General features: G+C 36.5%; 13 non-coding genes across 13 annotated transcripts; 7 read left to right on the top strand and 6 right to left on the bottom strand.

The window, feature by feature from the left end:
* Positions 1 to 5,755: 5,755 nt before the first annotated feature.
* LOC126377660 (5S ribosomal RNA) lies at positions 5,756 to 5,874 on the bottom strand. The gene has a single exon (XR_007567961.1). It is a non-coding gene; the product is annotated as a 5S ribosomal RNA (ribosomal RNA).
* Positions 5,875 to 6,650: 776 nt separating this feature from the next.
* On the bottom strand, positions 6,651 to 6,769 carry LOC126377669 (5S ribosomal RNA). The gene has a single exon (XR_007567970.1). It is a non-coding gene; the product is annotated as a 5S ribosomal RNA (ribosomal RNA).
* Positions 6,770 to 7,137: 368 nt separating this feature from the next.
* LOC126377658 (5S ribosomal RNA) lies at positions 7,138 to 7,256 on the top strand. Its single transcript, XR_007567960.1, has one exon. It is a non-coding gene; the product is annotated as a 5S ribosomal RNA (ribosomal RNA).
* Positions 7,257 to 7,998: 742 nt separating this feature from the next.
* LOC126377657 (5S ribosomal RNA) lies at positions 7,999 to 8,117 on the bottom strand. The gene has a single exon (XR_007567959.1). It is a non-coding gene; the product is annotated as a 5S ribosomal RNA (ribosomal RNA).
* Positions 8,118 to 8,467: 350 nt separating this feature from the next.
* Positions 8,468 to 8,586, top strand: LOC126377656 (5S ribosomal RNA). Its single transcript, XR_007567958.1, has one exon. It is a non-coding gene; the product is annotated as a 5S ribosomal RNA (ribosomal RNA).
* Positions 8,587 to 9,331: 745 nt separating this feature from the next.
* LOC126377655 (5S ribosomal RNA) lies at positions 9,332 to 9,450 on the bottom strand. The gene has a single exon (XR_007567957.1). It is a non-coding gene; the product is annotated as a 5S ribosomal RNA (ribosomal RNA).
* Positions 9,451 to 9,662: 212 nt separating this feature from the next.
* On the top strand, positions 9,663 to 9,781 carry LOC126377673 (5S ribosomal RNA). The gene has a single exon (XR_007567974.1). It is a non-coding gene; the product is annotated as a 5S ribosomal RNA (ribosomal RNA).
* A 996-nt stretch (positions 9,782 to 10,777) lies between these two features.
* Positions 10,778 to 10,896, bottom strand: LOC126377672 (5S ribosomal RNA). The gene has a single exon (XR_007567973.1). It is a non-coding gene; the product is annotated as a 5S ribosomal RNA (ribosomal RNA).
* Positions 10,897 to 11,246: 350 nt separating this feature from the next.
* Positions 11,247 to 11,365, top strand: LOC126377671 (5S ribosomal RNA). Its single transcript, XR_007567972.1, has one exon. It is a non-coding gene; the product is annotated as a 5S ribosomal RNA (ribosomal RNA).
* Positions 11,366 to 12,135: 770 nt separating this feature from the next.
* Positions 12,136 to 12,254, top strand: LOC126377666 (5S ribosomal RNA). Its single transcript, XR_007567967.1, has one exon. It is a non-coding gene; the product is annotated as a 5S ribosomal RNA (ribosomal RNA).
* A 289-nt stretch (positions 12,255 to 12,543) lies between these two features.
* Positions 12,544 to 12,662, top strand: LOC126377654 (5S ribosomal RNA). Its single transcript, XR_007567956.1, has one exon. It is a non-coding gene; the product is annotated as a 5S ribosomal RNA (ribosomal RNA).
* Positions 12,663 to 13,112: 450 nt separating this feature from the next.
* LOC126377667 (5S ribosomal RNA) lies at positions 13,113 to 13,231 on the bottom strand. Its single transcript, XR_007567968.1, has one exon. It is a non-coding gene; the product is annotated as a 5S ribosomal RNA (ribosomal RNA).
* Positions 13,232 to 13,363: 132 nt separating this feature from the next.
* LOC126377668 (5S ribosomal RNA) lies at positions 13,364 to 13,482 on the top strand. Its single transcript, XR_007567969.1, has one exon. It is a non-coding gene; the product is annotated as a 5S ribosomal RNA (ribosomal RNA).
* Positions 13,483 to 14,850: the final 1,368 nt, after the last annotated feature.

The following is a 14,850-nucleotide window of genomic DNA, read 5'->3' as shown; positions in this document are numbered from 1 at the left end:
ATAAATAAATTTAATAGACAAATTAATAGGTTGTGAATTTATACATTTTCTAGATTTTTATAATAATAAAATATGAAAGGAATTATTAAAAAATAATATTAGTGTCGCTTTGTAAGTTCCCTATGAATCTGCTTGCTTGCAATATGTATTCAAATAGCAATATTATTCAAATATTAGAAAAGCTTTTTAGTCTCAACAATCAATAATTTGTAGTTTTACATAAATTACCATAGCTATTAAGTTACAACGCAATTATGTAAAAGTTTGAGACTATTTAGACTGTGGATATAAAAAAAGCATTAAGAACAAACTGGAGCGTTTACTTGTAACGTAACATTTTCGAGAGTGTGTATGTATGTTATGTAAAATAATGTTATTTTTATTTACATAAGGAGGTTCAACTTTAAATTCATTCTTGTCTTTCTCACTTTTTTAAATATAATTATTACGTAACATATTATACATAACATAACAACAATGTCGGTACCCTCATTATGTAAACAATAGTTATGTTTCATTAGATATAAATTGCGATTGCGACTAAAAATCTTTCTAATATTTGAATTAATTGCATTAAGGTAACGTAGCCTATGTGTGAGTGACTGTTAAGCTGTTAGTTCTTTCATTAATACTCGTAAGTGATTGAGTATGTTCTGATTATGTAAGTTATACATAGCATCAAATAATAACTACGTTTCATGATCCTTAAAAGTACCTACTTTACGTTTATTTGTATTAGCTAGCTCTATGCAGCCATATTTTTTTGTACATTTATTCTGTATCTAAGTGTTTTTTTTTTATCTAGTAAAACCACGGAATCGAAAAAAGAGGTTGGAAAGGCCAAGTGAGCGCGAAACGCGCGCCATACATGTATGAGCAAATAGTTCATACTGCAACTTTGCACGCCCCTCGTCCGCAAACTTTACGCCATAAGGAGCTCCGCGATAGTATATTAAAATGTCGTCTTGTGCGTTATAATCTGCAGGGCAAAAAAACAAATATCGACTATCATGCAAGGAGATCCCTTCTTATCACAGAAATGCTAAAAACTTTTGTATGTTATATTATTACTATCTATCACATAAAATATACATTGCCGATAAAGTGGCTATGGAATTTGAGAAACAGTAGAGCTGTCATAGTTATCTATTTACAGGAGTTGTAGAATAGAATAGAATTGTTTTTTATTATTCTTTTTTTTATTTAATTTTGTTTTATTTTATTTTAGTAGTAAAAGATGGTGGGGTTAACAACCGGCGACAACGGTTCTTATACAAAATGCGCGTTAGGACCTTTCCAACTTCTTTCTTCTATTCCGAGAGTGAAACGAATATTTTACTACTTTATTCAGTGTAAATTATTGCGTGTGGATTAGCTGTTAAGGCTTAGCCTTCTAGCTATTGTGCTGTGTTAGCGACGTGTGCCTGTCTAAATTCTACTAGTCATAGGTCAAACGAGTGAGCTGGTATAAGTGTAAAAATAATTAAAGAACTGTGTATTGATTTACTAGAAACAACACGTTATATTTTGAAAGTTAAGAGATTAAGACCTAAACAATAAAGACGATTTTTGTATTATGTACCATTTACAGATTAAGCTTCTTTTGTGCAATAAAGTGTTATATTATTGTTAAGTTTAAGGTCTATATTGCATGAGCCTTGTTGCCTGATATAAATAATAAAAATAAATACTATTAAAAAATTCAAAGCGAGTCTAAATATCGCGCATGCACTTAAACGGCCTTTTATAATATATACGTCACTAAAGTGAAAAAAGGATGGTCACGTAAGCAGCCTACTCGTATACACGTCCTACTGCTAGGCATAGGCCTCCCCTAAATCAACCGGAGTGGGTATGGAGTATAAGTACTCCAACACGCTGCTCCACTGGGAGTTAATGAAAGGATGGTCTTCTCATGAAAGTTAAAATGTTGTTTCTAGTACTTTAGTACATCGTAACCTCGTCTACTAAAGTTATTTAATATGTTGTGAGAAAATTAACTAGAGTGGAAACAATTGATTTTCTATTTTTCAAAATATTCATACACTCTATTCGATTGAGTTATTCATGCTTATTTAAAATGAAAAAGCATAACGCATTATATGTTTTCCTTTTTTACAAAAAGTACAACACTGTCTTTAAATTTTCTGATTTTCCGTCAATATACCTACCTAATAATAAATCAATAATTTCTATGATATTCCGAACGGGACAATAATTATAATATTTAATAATATAATAATATTTCCTCTTGGTTATTGTGTGTTGACGATTTCCAGTCACAATAGTTAAACAATAAGGTTCGATTTCCCTAATCAAAGTTTTCTGTTGCCGGAAAAGTTAAAAATATTAAGAATAAATAATATTTTTCTCACAACACAATTAATTATGAGCTAAAATACTATGATGCTCATAAATAAGTAGTTAGATATAAGATAGACGGCTTTAACTAGCTTAGAATTTCCTTAAAAGACTTTAGACTGTACAAAAAACAATTTAAATAATAATTTTTACCATTATAGTTATTATTAATGTAATTTTTTTCATCGCAACGAAATTATCTATTTACTCTCAGGATTTGTTTTCAATTTGCATAAAATTAATTATATTGAAAATTTACATTAAAAATGGGGTCAAAATTGGTGACAATAAAATAAAATTAATGACAATAAAGATAATTAAATATTATATTGTGTTGTTTGATAAATTTTAGGATTTCATGTAACGCTGAAAAATGCCTAAATAAAGTATGGATTAGATTGATTTGTTAATAACTTTGTTTTTTTTTCGCGTAAGAGCCTTAGTTGATAATGACGATATCGGACCATCACAATACATGAGCGTAAGGTGAGAAAAAACATTTTATGCCGTCATCATGGGCAACTTTGTTGACTGTTCATTGCTATTCTGTTATTACAGTTCTTGTAGGAACAAAACGGACAAGCCCCATATTTTGCCTAACGTGTACAGGAGGGGGGTTAAAATGGCCACATCGAAGCAATTCATCTAAAAAAGCAATATTGCTATTTGACAGTTGTTTGCATTGCGCACTTACTTTTATATGCGCAAATGACAAATTGTAATATTGCTTTTTAGATGAATTGCTTCGATGTGGCCATTTTAACCCCCCAGTTTGTAAACATTAGGTTTGTAATAGTTTGTATATCGTGTAGAGTTAGAAGCTTAGCTCTACATGAGATCTGATAACTTTTTGACATTGTGATCGATATAATTATTAAAATGTTTTTGTTGGGATAGGTTTGTCTGGAAAGCATAAATGTCGACAGTGGTGCCATCTATTAGAAATGAAAGGAATTACTCACCAACACAGCAAGATAGCAGTACCTAATAACAAAAGAGGTTTGAGAGTTCAATGTAATACGCTTCGAGTTAGAACTTCTACTGCCCACTAGATGGCGCAATTACAGATTTGACTTTTAGCCATTCGGGGTGATAAAACGGGGTAAAATCACAGTCACATACAATGGGGCTCGATGCAATAAGAGGGTAACTTTTCCCCATGGGATAAAAGTCAAGTGGCAAACTTCGATATGAAGAACAAATGATGGCACGTAACTGTGGGGACCGATAAAATGTATTACGAAATAGGTACGTTACCTATTCAAACTAACATTAGAAATAGAAATCTTTATTTGCTTTATTATTTGATGTGGGGTGAATTTCAAGCGGGTGGCAACGGAGAACATACATACATACATAAACTCACGCCTATTTCCCACCGGGGTAAGCAGAGACTATAGAATTCCATTTGCTTCGATCCTGACACACTTCTCTTGCTTCCTCCACATTCATCAATCGCTTCATACACGCACGCCGGTTCAGAGTAGATCGTATTAAACCTTTTCTAAGGACATCTCCAATTTGGTCATCGTAAGTCCTTCTCGGTCTTCCTCTGCCAGCCCTACCATCAACTTTTGCTTTATACAGGGTGTTAGTGACATCGTAACGAAAACTTTGAGGGATGATTCAGGCCATGATTCTGAGTTGATATCAAGTGGAATTTTCCGTCGCAAAAGTATGGAACGGAAAATAATTTAAATAAGCTCTAAAATTTTCATGACTTCTCCGACAGGAAATTCCACTTGATATCGACTCAGAATCATGGTCTGAATCATCCCCTTCAGTATTCGTTACAGTGTCACTAACACCCATACCAACTTGTATGGCTACTGTATGTACTTGTATGGGGTGTAAGTTACATCGTAACGAATACTGAGAGGGATGATTCAGCTGATTATTCTGAGTTAATATCAAGTGGAATTTTCCATCGCAAAAGTATAGAATTGAAAATAATTAAAAAAAAAACTAAAAAAATAACATGAATTTTGCGACGGAAAATTCCACTTGATATTAACTCAGAATCATGGTCTGAATCATCCCTCTGAGTATTCGTTACGATGTCACTAACACCCTGTATACCGCTTTTGCAATTCTATTATCCTACGCAACGGAGAAATCTACAATAAATCAGTACAATATCATCACAAATTTAAGAAGCACGCTCTGGTCGGTTTAGCAATATCCGTGCTTCTTTTTTAAGGAAAATAGGGCAGTGGTTTTCCTCTTGCCTTCCGTCACGCAGTACTCAGTTTTATGCGAGTGGGATAGCGCCCAGAGTAGTCTATTTTATTGCCGCACTAGGACTCCTGTCCTCCTCCTCTGAATAGTTAATAGCTACAAGAAATCTCATCAAAAAATATGTACTTCATGTTCATGTGTAATAAATAAATTAATACATAGCATAACATAAATAGCCTATATACGTCCCACTGTTGGGCACAGGCCTCCCCTCAATCAACCGGAAGGGATATGGAGCACACTCCACCACGCTGCTCCACTGTGGGTTGGAGGAGGTGTTTTTACGGCTAATAGCCGGGACCAACGGCTTAACGTGCCCTCCGAAACACGGAATCATCTTACTTTTCCGGACAATCAAGTGATTCAAGCATGAAAAGTCCTTACAAAAACAAAGGACAGTCTCACAAAGTGATTTCGACAATGTCCTCATCGGGAATCGAATCCGGGCCTCCAGATCGTGAGCCTAACGCTCTAACCACTAGACCACGGAGGCCGTTAAATAAATTATTAATAATAAATAACTATACCGTATAAGAAAGTGTTCGTTGATGTCTTTTGTATGAAGCATGGCTTTATTGACTTCACTACTTACACGTGAACATGAATCGAAATGAATGAATTTGTATTGAATTGTATTTAATTTCCACATGTACATTCTGGTTCTGGCATTTATACTCTTATCTTCTTATTTTATTTAGCCTATACGACCCCACTGCTGGGCAAAGGCCTCCCCTTGATTTTTCCACTCCTCTCGACTTTGCGCGATCTCCGGCCAATCCTTGCGATAAGCATTGAGATCGTCACACCATCTTTTACGCGGTCTGCCTCGACTTCTAAGCCCGCCCTGAGGTATCCAGAGAGTAACGACTCGTGCCCACCGCTCCGGATGCATCCGACAAACGTGTCCGGCCCAGTCCCACTTCAGTTTGGCGGACTTTTTCCCTACATCAGTGATACCCGTTTTGGAGCGCAGTGTAGTGTTTCGCACACGGTCGATTCGTTTAACGCCTATTTATACTCTGGAGGGGAAAAAAATGTGATCGGCACATTGTGTAAAACAAACTAAACTTGTTTTACATATCCGTCGTATACGATTTTACAATAAGATTCCCATTGACATTCAGAATTTACCTTTGAACAGTAAAAAGCAGCAAAAAGCCAACATTACGCGGTATTCCCAGGCGGTCACCCATCCAAGTACTAACCGCGCCCGACGTTGCTTAACTTCGGTGATCGGACGAGAACCGGTGTGTTCAACGTGGTATGAACGTTGGCGATAGAGCATGATAAATTGAGATACACAATCGTAATAATGACGTAATAAAAAAAAGAGATTAACACATTCAAGGCCAGCAATCTGTTATGTCGTATATTGGATTGTTGAACATGAAACGCTTTCTAACTTTTATTATAGAGCGCTGGGCTTTTTCTAGATGGAGTAGTTCAGAATTCGCTGATCCGCCCCAAACTGGTATAAAATACGTTATTATAGACTCACAAAGAGCAGTATACAGGGTGTTAGTGACATCGTAACGAAAACTTTGAGGGGTGGTTCAGGCCATTATTCTGAGTTGATATCAAGTGGAATTTTCCGTCGCAAAATTCATGTTTTTTTTTTTAGTTTTTTTAAATTATTTTCAATTCTATACTTTTGCGATGGAAAATTCCACTTGATATTAACTCAGAATAATCAGATGAATCATCCCTCTCAGTATTCGTTACGATGACACTTACACCCCGTACAAGTACATACGGTAGCCATATAAGTAGGTATGGGTGTTAGTGACACCGTAACGAATACTGAGGGGGATGGTTCAGACCATGATTCTGAGTTGATATCAAGTGGAATTTCGTGTCAAAAAATTCATGAAAATTTTTCTTTTCTTTTTAATTATTTTCCAATCCATACTTTTGCGACGGAAATTTCTACTTGATATCAACTCAGAATCATGGCCTGAACCACCCCTCAAAGTTTTCGTTACGATGTCACTAACACCCTGTATACACAGTAAAAAAATATTATGACGCAATACTTGGAGAAAACAGCAAAAAGCCAACATTACGCGGTATTCCCAGGCGGTCACTCATCCAAGTACTAACCGCGCCCGACGTTGCTTAACTTCGGTGATCGGACGAGAACCGGTGTGTTCAACGTGGTATGAACGTTGGCGTTAGAGTATGCTAAATTGTGATACACAATCGAAAATATGACGCAATAAAAAAAAGATCTTCACATTCAAGGCCAGCAATCCGTTATGTCGTATATTCGACTGTGTATCACAATTTAGCATACTCTATCGCTAACGTTCATGCCACGTTGAACACACCGGTTCTATGAACGATGGCGATGTGTGAAGCAAAATAAGGACAAGTACCGTAAATATGACATTATCACAAGAACGATATAAACACAACTGAAGCCGGACTTTATGCGAGCTAAATACAACCTATAATCGACGGACGGATTGCTGGTGTTTATTTTTCTTTTACAATTATTTCATACTTGCGATTGTGTATCACAATTTAGCATGCTCTATCGCCAACGTTCATACCACGTTGAACACACCGGTTCTCGTCCGATCACCGAAGTTAAGCAACGTCGGGCGCGGTTAGTACTTGGATGGGTGACCGCCTGGGAATACCGCGTAATGTTGGCTTTTTGCAGTCTTCTTAACCGAAAATAAAATATTCGATATAATATACATTTTTTTACCATTTTTGATCCTCCCGCCCGCCCCTTGTGTAATGTGACGCTTTTATGTACAAATTCAAATTCAAAAATATCTTTATTCAGTAGGTAACATAGTTACACTTTGAATCGTCAATTTTACATAACGAACGTCTCATCCGCCTAAAACTACTGCAGCTTCTCACAACCTGTATAGCCGGGGAAAAGAAGCTGCAAGAAAAACCTCGGCACAGGGCCCTAGACGTTCTTTAAAAAAAAATAGTACTTACATGGTATGTAGCTAGTAAATGAGAATAGGTGTTCGTTGATGTCTTTTGTATAAAACACCACGGCTTTATTGACTCTACTATTTACTATTATGAATGTAAATCTTAATTTGACATTTATTTATGGAATATTATATTATTTATACCTACTTGTATATTTTTTATATTTTATACCTTCGAGATTCTCAGTATTATAATATTATTATCTGTAAAACGCCGGACCTATCGAATATTTACATTAAGTAAGTAGAAACGGGATAACGCTTAGTGAGATGATTATTGTACTACATTTAATTAGTATCTTCTGAAAAGTGCAGTATAATATTTTATTGGACATAACTTCATACATAAAACGATATTGAAAACGAAACCAAAAAAATCTTATAAAAAACGTATTAATAAATTTTAAGGTATATTTTATATCTGATCAACAAAACTGCAAAAAGCCAACATTACGCGGTATTCCCAGGCGGTCACCCATCCAAGTACTAACCGCGCCCGACGTTGCTTAACTTCGGTGATCGGACGAGAACCGGTGTGTTCAACGTGGTATGAACGTTGGCGATAGAGCATGCTAAATTGTGATACACAATCGAAAATATGACGCAATAAAAAAAAGATCAACACATTCAAGGCCAGCAATCCGTTATGTCGTATATTCGACTGTGTATCACAATTTAGCATTCTCTATTACGAACACACCGGTTCTATGAACGATGGCGATGTGTGGAGCAAAATAAGGACAAGTACCGTAAATATGACGTTATCACAAGAACGATATAAACACAACTGAAGCCGGACTTTATGCGAGCTAAATACAACCTATAAACGACAGACGGATTGCTGGTGTTTATTTTTCTTTTACAATTATTTCATACTTGCGATTGTGTATCACAATTTAGCATGCTCTATCGCCAACGTTCATACCACGTTGAACACACCGGTTCTCGTCCGATCACCGAAGTTAAGCAACGTCGGGCGCGGTTAGTACTTGGATGGGTGACCGCCTGGGAATACCGCGTAATGTTGGCTTTTTGCAGTCTTCTTAACCGAAAATAAAATATTCGATATAATATACATTTTTTTACCATTTTTGATCCTCCCGCCCGCCCCTTGTGTAATGTGACGCTTTTATGTACAAATTCAAATTCAAATTCAAAAATATCTTTATTCAGTAGGTAACATAGTTACACTTTGAATCGTCAATTTTACATAACGAACGTATCATCCGCCTAAAACTACTGCAGCTTCTCACAACCTGTATAGCCGGGGAAAAGAAGCTGCAAGAAAAACCTCGGCACAGGGCCCTAGACGTTCTTTAAAAAAAAATAGTACTTACATGGTATGTAGCTAGTAAATGAGAATAGGTGTTCGTTGATGTCTTTTGTATAAAACACCACGGCTTTATTGACTCTACTATTTACTATTATGAATGTAAATCTTAATTTGACATTTATTTATGGAATATTATATTATTTATACCTACTTGTATATTTTTTATATTTTATACCTTCGAGATTCTCAGTATTATAATATTATTATCTGTAAAACGCCGGACCTATCGAATATTTACATTAAGTAAGTAGAAACGGGATAACGCTTAGTGAGATGATTATTGTACTACATTTAATTAGTATCTTCTGAAAAGTGCAGTATATTTTATTGGACATAACTTCATACATAAAACGATATTGAAAACGAAACCAAAAAAATCTTATAAAAAACGTTTTAATAAATTTTAAGGTATATTTTATATCTGATCAACAAAACTGCAAAAAGCCAACATTACGCGGTATTCCCAGGCGGTCACCCATCCAAGTACTAACCGCGCCCGACGTTGCTTAACTTCGGTGATCGGACGAGAACCGGTGTGTTCAACGTGGTATGAACGTTGGCGATAGAGTATGCTAAATTGTGATACACAATCGAAAATATGACGTTATCACAAGAACGATATAAACACAACCGAAGCCAGACTTCATACAAGCTAAATACAACCTACAATCGCAAATATAACATAACGCATTGCTGTTGTTTATATTTTTTTTCTAATTACGTCATTATTACGATTGTGTAAATTTGTGTATCACAATTTAGCATGCTCTATCGCCAACGTTCATACCACGTTGAACACACCGGTTCTCGTCCGATCACCGAAGTTAAGCAACGTCGGGCGCGGTTAGTACTTGGATGGGTGACCGCCTGGGAATACCGCGTAATGTTGGCTTTTTGCTGTTATTTTGTTTGGGGTGTCTAAAAAGGTCACAAGAAAACAATATTGCTATTTGACATTTGTTTGCTTTGCGCACTTACTTTTAGATGCGCAAGTGTCAAATTGCAGTAAGTAATGCTTTCTTAGATGAATTGCTTCGATGTGGCCTTTTTAACCCCCCTGGTATAAAATATGGAGGAGCTCGGTGGCGCAGCGGTTAACGCGCTTGGTCTGCGATTGTTGAAGTTAAGCAACTTTCGCATATGCCGGTCATAGGATGGGTGACCACAAAAATAAAAAAGATTTCATCTCGAGCTCCTCCGTGCTTCGGAAGGCACGTTAAGCCGTTGGTCCCGGCTGCATTAGCAGTCGTTAATAACCGTCAATCCGCACTGGGCCCGCGTGATGGTTTAAGGCCCGATCTCCCTATCCATCCATAGGGAAGGCCCGTGCCCCAGCAGTGGGGACGTTAATGGGCTGATGATAATGGTATAAAATATACTTTAATACAAAATTAAAAAATGTTTTTATCTGAATTTTTTGGTTTCGTTTTCAATATCGTTTATGTATGAAGTTATGTCAAATAAATTATACTGCACTTCACTGAAGAGGCTAATTAAATATACTTAGTCCAATATTCATCTCCCTAAGCGTTATCCCGTTTCCACTTACCTAACCTGAATATTCGACAGGTCCGGCGTTTTACAGATAATCATATTATTATACTGAGAATCTCGAAGATATAAAATACCTAATAATAAAGAAATAATATAATTTTACATAAATAACTCTCAATTTTGGTTGTACATTAATTAGTAAATAGTAGAGTCAATAAAAAACATCAACGAACTGCTTCATACAAAAGACATCAAGGAACACCTATTCTCATTTAGTAGCTACATAACATGTAAGTACAGAAAAACGTCACATTTCACAGGGGGAGGAGGATCTAAAATCCAAAAAAAATGCATAATATTGAATATTCTATTCCCAGTTATGAAAACAGCAAAAAGCCAACATTACGCGGTATTCCCAGGCGGTCACCCATCCAAGTACTAACCGCGCCCGACGTTGCTTAACTTCGGTGATCGGACGAGAACCGGTGTGTTCAACGTGGTATGAACGTTGGCGATAGAGCATGATAAATTGTGATACACAATCGAAAATATGACGCAATAAAAAAAAGATCAACACATTCAAGGCCAGCAATCCGTTATGTCGTATATTCGACTGTGTATCACAATTTAGCATTCTCTATTACGAACACACCGGTTCTATGAACGATGGCGATGTGTGGAGCAAAATAAGGACAAGTACCGTAAATATGACGTTATCACAAGAACGATATAAACACAACTGAAGCCGGACTTTATGCGAGCTAAATACAACCTATAATCGACGGACGGATTGCTGGTGTTTATTTTTCTTTTACAATTATTTCATACTTGCGATTGTGTATCACAATTTATCATGCTCTATCGCCAACGTTCATACCACGTTGAACACACCGGTTCTCGTCCGATCACCGAAGTTAAGCAACGTCGGGCGCGGTTAGTACTTGGATGGGTGACCGCCTGGGAATACCGCGTAATGTTGGCTTTTTGCAGTTTTGTTGATCAGATATAAAATAAACCTTAAAATTTAATACGTTTTTTATAAGATTTTTTTTGGTTTCGTTTTCAATATCGTTTTGTGTATGAAGTTATGTCCAATAAATTATACTGCACTTTTCAGAAGATACTAATTTAATGTAGTACAATAATCATCTCACTAAGCGTTATCCCGTTTCGGCGTTTTACAGATAATAATATTATAATACTAAGAATCTCGAAGGTATAAAATATAAAAAAAATATATAAGTACGTATAAATAATATAATATTCCATAAATAAATGTCAAATTAAGATTTACATTCATAATAGTAAACAGTAGAGTCAATAAAGCCGTGGTGCTTCATACAAAAGACATCAACGAACACCTATTCTCATTTAGTAGCTACATACCATGTAAGTACAGAAAAACTTTTCACTACACAGGAGGATCAAAAATCAAAAATGCATAATATCGAATATTTTATTCCTGATTAAGACTGCAAAAAACCAACATTACGCGGTATTCCCAGGCGGTCACCCATCCAAGTACTAACCGCGCCCAACGTTGCTTAATTGATGGAGCAAAATTGTGATACACAATCGCAAATATGACGTACTTAATTAGAAAAAAAATATAAACAACAGCAATCCGTTATGTTATATTTTCGATTGTAGGTTGTATTTAGCTTGTATGAAGTCTGGCATCGGTTGTGTTTTTATCGTTCTTGTGATAACGTCATATTTACGGTTCTGTATCATAATTTTGCAACATCGGTCGCCAACGTTCATACCACGTTGAACACACCGGTTCTCGTCCGATCACCGAAGTTAAGCAACGTCGGGCGCGGTTAGTACTTGGATGGGTGACCGCCTGGGAATACCGCGTAATGTTGGCTTTTTGCTGTTTTCTCCAAGTATTGCGTCATAATATTTTTTTACTGTGTATACTGCTCTTTGTGAGTCTATAATAACGTATTGTATACTAGTTTGGGGCGGATCATCGAATTCTGAACTACTCCATCTAGAAAAAGCCCAGCACTCTATATTAAAAGTTATGCTTAGAAAGCGTTTCATGTTCAACAATCAAATATACGACATAACGGATTGCTGGCCTTGAATGTGTTAATCTCTTTTTTTTATTACGTCATTATTACGATTGTGTATCACAATTTATCATGCTCTATCGCCAACGTTCATACCACGTTGAACACACCGGTTCTCGTCCGATCACCGAAGTTAAGCAACGTCGGGCGCGGTTAGTACTTGGATGGGTGACCGCCTGGGAATACCGCGTAATGTTGGCTTTTTGCAGTTATTTTGATCGGGGGGTCTAAAAAGGTCACAAGAAAGCAATATTGCTATATAACATTTGTTTGCTTTGCACTTACTTGCACTTACTTTTGGATGCGCAAGTGTCAAATTGCAGTAATGCTTTCTTAGATGAATTGTTTCGATGTGGCCTTTTTAATCCCCCTGGTATAAAGTATACGTTAATATAATATATAATTAAATACGTTTTTATATTACATAAATCACTCTTAATACTGGATTTACATTCATATATTAGTAAATAGTAGAGTCCATAAAGCCGTGGTGTTTTATACAAAAGACATAAACGAACACCTATTCTCATTTAGTAGCTACATAACATGTAAGTACAAAAAAACGTCACATTTCACAGGGGGAGGAGGATCTCAAATCTTAAAAAATGCATAATATTGAATATTCTATTCCCAGTTAAGAAAACTGCAAAATGCCAACATTACGCGGTATTCCCAGGCGGTCACCCATCCAAGTACTAACCGCGCCCGACGTTGCTTAACTTCGGTGATCGGACGAGAACCGGTGTGTTCAACGTGGTATGAACGTTGGTGATAGAGCATGCTAAATTGTGATACACAATCGAAAATATGACGTAATCGTAAGAAAGAGATCAACACATCCCAGGCCAGCAATCCGTTATGTAGTATTTTCGATTGTATATCACAATTTAGCATGCTCTATCGCCAACGTTCATACCACGTTGAACACACCGGTTCTCGTCCGATCACCGAAGTTAAGCAACGTCGGGCGCGGTTAGTACTTGGATGGGTGACCGCCTGGGAATACCGCATAATGTTGGCTTTTTGCTGTTTTCTCCATGTATTGCGTCATAATATATTTTATCCCAGTTGGCACCTTATTATAGCACGAGTCAAGTCGCGTCGCACTTACAAAGCCTGCAGGCCTTCAAGCAACAAGAAAAGAAAACAACAAGAAAAGAAGAAGAAAAGAATAAGAAGAAGAAGAGGATAAGTATCCATTTAATTTTATCCTACAATACAAAAATTACAAAAACAACAACACTTGCTAATTATAAATAGAAAATCTCCTCCAGCGCGCCACACTGAGGCAGAGCGCCCAAAACGCTGGCAACATTTCCCCTCTGAACTGCCAGGCCTATTCTCTGCGCAAAAAGGCTGCCAGCTCTTGAATCGCCAGTTGCCTCAATGAGACGCGCCGAAATGTCATTCAAAAATAACCAACTGATGTCATAGTTTTTTTTTCGACATGACTTATTGTATATTTGTCGCAGATAGCATTAACTACTTGGCCAAATAAATGGGAAGCGCTGAAGTCTCTCACCCGGATCAATAATAGGTATTACCGACCAGTTAATTGCAATTTGCAACGGAATATATTAAGTATATATGTAAGATATATCGGTGGAAACTGTTTTGGCATAATGTATTTAATTATAAGTTTATATCGTAAAGTATCTATTGTGCAAGCTGCTTGTTTCTTTAATAAAGAAAAAGAAATAGCAAATGTCCGGAAACTTTACAAAACTCGATCCCCATTTTGCGACGGTCCAAACTTCCACAAATTCTTTCTTTACTCTGATTAAAGTCTATTTAACGGTTATTAAAAAAGTAATTAAGTTCTTATAAATTACAAATACCTTGAAAGATTTCCGTTTCATTTTTAATTAAAAGTTTTAAATTCCATCCCCGGGACTAACGGAACGATCAGATAAGTTAAAGAGTTAGCCATTTTTTTTCTATTGTTACTTTGTTTGCGCCTTCAAACTTCCGGGGACGACGTTGTGTCTTAAGGTGCTGATAGACTTGAGCACTTGTAACAGAACATCGAGCATTCTCCGTTTTTATATTTGTCGAACTGAACGAGCCGAGCCAAGCATAGAGCGAAACAATGCTATGAACGTTTTCATAAGCAAGAATGCTCACAACCCTCACGATAGAAGAAGATAACAGATTCTAACTATAATAATAATATGCCGGTTGGTGTCACACCACATTTAGATTAAACTGTCTTAAGTCCGGGACTCCGTAGACCCGAGATATGGAAACGACATACGAATAATAATTTATATAATTCACGAAACATGTCTCATATGTGTTAGTAAATTTATTGTAGATGTTAGTAGCCTTATCTATTATTAGATGCTATGACATGCAAGTCACAGGGACCACCAGGGACGTGCATCGCTTT

This window comes from Pectinophora gossypiella, chromosome 23 (genome assembly GCF_024362695.1).
Source record: "Pectinophora gossypiella chromosome 23, ilPecGoss1.1, whole genome shotgun sequence".
Taxonomy (NCBI): domain Eukaryota; kingdom Metazoa; phylum Arthropoda; class Insecta; order Lepidoptera; family Gelechiidae; genus Pectinophora; species Pectinophora gossypiella.
This window is presented reverse-complemented; position numbering and strand designations above follow the sequence as displayed.